This window comes from Protopterus annectens, chromosome 1.part1 (assembly GCF_019279795.1).
Source record: "Protopterus annectens isolate FY-2018-M chromosome 1.part1, PAN1.0, whole genome shotgun sequence".
NCBI lineage: Eukaryota > Metazoa > Chordata > Ceratodontiformes > Protopteridae > Protopterus > Protopterus annectens.
Genome location: NC_056726.1, coordinates 1,060,921,819 through 1,060,926,382, shown reverse-complemented (window position 1 = coordinate 1,060,926,382; position 4,564 = coordinate 1,060,921,819). Strand labels below are relative to the sequence as shown.

Below are 4,564 nucleotides of genomic sequence, written 5' to 3'. Positions count from 1 at the left end.
ATTCAATGTGTGTGCTGCACATTTCAGATGGGGAGGACTGACTCAGCACGGCTGTCACACTGTTGTAAATCACTTCACCATCATCATCCTTATCTTGGGACAGAATGCTTGTAGTCTGAGATCCCTCACATTCTGCAAAGACATTGAAAGCCTTTACAAAACTGCTGCCTTTGTTAGTAATTGTTGCACACACCTTTTGATCTATCTTGTACTTGATGTGACTGCTCTCCAGAGTTGATGCTATGAGATCATATGTATGCCTCCCCTGTATTCTGCAGTATGACAAAGCAGCTGACTTTCGTTGAAGGGTGTCACAGTTGCTCCAGTGGGCAGTGATGCTAAATAAAGTACGATTCTGATTGGTCCAAATGTCAGCTGTAGTGCAAAATGGTTGAAACGCATGCTACGGTTTCCATCAGATTCTCTTTCATATCACAGAACTGTTTCTCCACTCTTTCAACGTGAGTTTTCCTGCTCGTGACCACCTTTCACAAGGTTGATGAAGGATGGCTGCTCAGCAACACTGAAACACTGCATGTTATTCACCACAAAGTCAATGATCAAACTATCTACCATAGATGTATGACATGAGCAGAACCTAGGACTGTTGCAATAGACGGCTTTGTCAATGATTTCATGTCCAACTTGTCAGCACCTGAATCAACTGCTTTCCTTTTCAGACTATTCAGCTTTCCAATTGCGATAGGATGTGATGTCTGAAGATGCTTTTTTTTTTTTTTTTTTTTTTTAATTTGATATACTGTTTGCCAAAGTTCTGTAGGTCTTCTTCTTTGTCGGCGGACATAGCTTACATTTCACATCAGCATTTTTTCCATTGTTCATAATTAGGTAAAAGAATTCCATGTACAAGGATCATTCAAATGAACTTTGACTTTCCATTTCTGAGTGAAAGCACTAAGCAGAAAAATAAACAGATGCATGTGGAATATCTATATATTGCATATGGAAATTACATCTAAATGTGGCTCTGATTGGCTGAATCTTAAAATAAAGAGACTACCAGAAATACAAAAAAAAAAAAAAAGGAAATTAAAGTTAACTGTATAGAACTTTTTTTTTAAACATGAACCTGCAGTGAATGAATTAATAGCTGAATAAAGCATGTATTTTGTATCTGAAACACCTAAAGAGTATATAGAGCAGCATAAACAACTGAAATGCTGCAAGAGTAAGCTTTTTTTTCAGCAAAAAAAGTGAAGTCCTGTCCTTTGCACTCGCCATGGGTTTGGTTTATCCTGCAAAAACTTTTTTCTATAAAAAAGTCTCACTTTGGCATTTGAAAAGGTGGCAAACCCATTACTTTCTTAGTCTCCCTGTAGCATCAATTTCAAAAATATGCCTATGTAATAAAACCAAATATCCAAATTCTTTTGCCCTAAGGAATGGATGGTCTTTAATTAACACGATGCACATTACAACTATATTACCAGTAAAGCAGATCAAAGATGGCCATACGCAGTATAAGCCACCTTTACTGTACCACTTCAAATCACCAGTGGCAACTTTCTTTCATCAAAACATGCAGCAGAGGAATCCAACTGCCTGTCGCCAGGGGTGGGGAGTAAAATGACAAGGGTGATCATTCTTTAAAAAGCTTTTCTGCTGGTCTTTGTTGCTTTAAAAAACTAAAGTATTCCACACCAACCCACTAATTATATATTAACGACTGCTTAAACAGCAAACAAAAAGTGGGTGTTCCAGAAAAATACAAAATATCATAACTGAATTAATGTCTGATAACTACCCACTATAAGGACCAGTGGCATAGCTAAAGTTTGTGTTGCCTGCTACGGTCTTTGAGTTTGCTACCCCACCACCTCATAAAATAAAACATACCATTTGTGGGGATTTTTTTGGTCATAATACCCGTCAGTCCACAAACATTTAAAACATAAAAGAGAAGCTAAGTGTGCCAGATTATGCGGAATGCTCTGCATTCAACCATAAAAGAACCTGCAGTTCCGTACTGAACAGATTTGTCTCCACTACACAGCTTTTGATTGGTTCATATACTGCAGTTGCTGCCAATCAGCATCGGGGACCCCACATAGATGCCCCTTCTGCGGCAACCCCCTACCTCCCAAAGCAGCCCCCTACCCAGCCATTTCCCCCCAGGTACCATAAACACTGCTGAAACCCGTCAGTGTGCATACTTTCTTATTTATTTCAGCAATGATTACAGATATTGAAATTAAATAGCACAAACACTGATAGCCATTTCTTAAACAAATAATAGTCTCACAATGAAAATAGACTTAGCATGACTAGTAAAATTCTCTGCCTTTGAAACTCACATTCATTGAAACGGCATTAAAACTCACATTCAAAGAAAATGCATCTGCAAGTGGAGGATTTTGTTTACTTTTGGGCTGTTTTCAAAACATAGGCTCCTTGCACACATTTTTAGGGACATGCATATATGTCTGTGTTCTTTGATTCACCTTCCTGATTATATTAAATTATATTCCTTGTATAATACAGCACCACTTGTTAGAATGTCTTTCAAATTTGTAGTTTTGAACATTCTTTCAGTAAGCAATGAAACAAAATGTATAAACCAGTGATGACAAAAACTACCCATTTCAGACATTTTCAACAATAAAAGGCCACTCAGACATCTGTCATTACAATCCATCAATATCAATAAAAAATAAGCACAATCTCTGAAGAAGTAAAAATCATCTGAATAATTCTATGTTAAAGAGAACCACAACTAATGAAGATGCTGCTACTGGCAAAGAACCTGACATCTACAAATTCAGTGCCTGCTGCCCTTGAAGAATTAAATTGCTGATGTTACATTAAAAAACTATTAACGTGTCAAAGCTGGTAATATTGCAATAGGGAATGACCGACAAACGCACAAGTTCATAGTTAATAGGCACTTTGCATACTTTTGGATATTTTATTACCACTTTAAAAATGTATTATTAATTTCTTTTAAAATTAATCAGTGAAATGATATAAAGTATTTTACCAGAAGAAAAAGCGTAATTATGATAAAACTTTTATCATCTGTCAAAGTATCATTTTTATCAGTTCAAGCTACCAGAGGAAATACTGTTGAACTATTGTTGAAGTGTTGCAATTTTAGTGTATGTGCTTGCTTTGGCAGTACATACACTAAAATTGGAACAATACAGAGAAGATTAGCATGGCTCCTGCACAAGAATGACATGTATAATCGTGAGTGTTCAATACTGCCTTGAATACAAGGCAATCTCTGACCCTGCTTTACTGGAAATGCTGCATATCCATAACTCAAATGGTACACGGGTTACTCATTCTAAAGACCTTAACCTGGTATGTGACACTAATATAATCTGCTGGAGTGGCAGATTTGTTTCCCAGAGGTTACCACACCTTTGAAACAGACTCCCACTTCATGTCAAACAGAGCACCTCATTGGCCCTCTTCAAGTGAATCTGGATGATTGGATGGGTTACCATAAATTCACCCTGGGGGTTCCTGCTGTGTCCCTCTTGGACAGGGCAATTGGTGCTGATCATGGAAATAAGGGTAGAACTTGGCTAGGCTTGTAAGGGCCCTAGGGCCATTAGCCTAGTAACTTCCTATGATCCAGTGAACTGTCTGTATAGATGCTGGTCCACTACTTGTAACATTTTGTGTCCTTTACACAGAGGGACAGGACCAGAATATATGTAGCACATTTGCACCGCCCATGTCACAGCAATACAAGTAGCAGGGAGCCACAGGAAATCAAAAATGTTTTCATAAGATGTGAGTTCCATGATACTAACGATTATATAGAGTAGAAGACACCTCTGAAAAGAGGAATATAATTAAGAGAATAATTCCAGAGTTTTGTTCAAGTAATATCATAGAAGGAGTTGTTATACTTGATCCAAATATTTGACCAGTGAACCTCTGAACTTAGTTTTGTTTTGGAAATAAATAAAAGTGTTAGAAATAGGTTTTATTCATCTTTTTGAAATCATTGAAACTGTACACATTTAGATTTAATAGCTTCTTAAATAATATTTGGCCCTTTATAAACTACATTTTCAACATGTTTGTTTTCTGTATAGAGTGCTTACAGTGAAATAAACTTCAGATATATGACCCAGAACTATTTTTTTTTTATGGGAAATGCTGTACAGTAACCAAAAGCAATGCAGTTAAAGTAGAAAATACACAGTGTCACCTCCAACCACCCAAGTGAGACACGGAGCTCCTCAAACATTTACAAGAACCACAGAATCCCCCCCAAAAAAGTTCTCTTTATAAAAGCTGGTTGACTATGACTATCTGAGTACAAAAAGCAGACTAAGCGCTTTTGTTCCATGGAACCCCAACTTCCTCAGACTCTGAGCACTTAATCTGCTTTTTGTACTCAACCTCTGTGCCAAAAAAAGACTTTATATTTATAGTGTAGGTGTAAGAAAACATTTTGAACTACTGACTTTAGCTGTCATTTTCTTAGCTTCCATATCTCTGCTTGGTACAGAGGATGCAGACAGACCTCCCAACCTTCCCGAATTACTCGTTTTTTTCCGAGTTTTGGGGTCCCAATAATGGGGTG

General features: G+C 37.3%; 1 non-coding gene across 1 annotated transcript; it reads left to right on the top strand.

Annotated features, from left to right (window-relative positions):
* The first annotated feature begins 3,120 nt into the window (after nucleotides 1-3,120).
* Nucleotides 3,121-3,227, top strand: LOC122817245. The gene has a single exon (XR_006367176.1). It is a non-coding gene; the product is annotated as a U6 spliceosomal RNA (small nuclear RNA).
* Nucleotides 3,228-4,564: the final 1,337 nt, after the last annotated feature.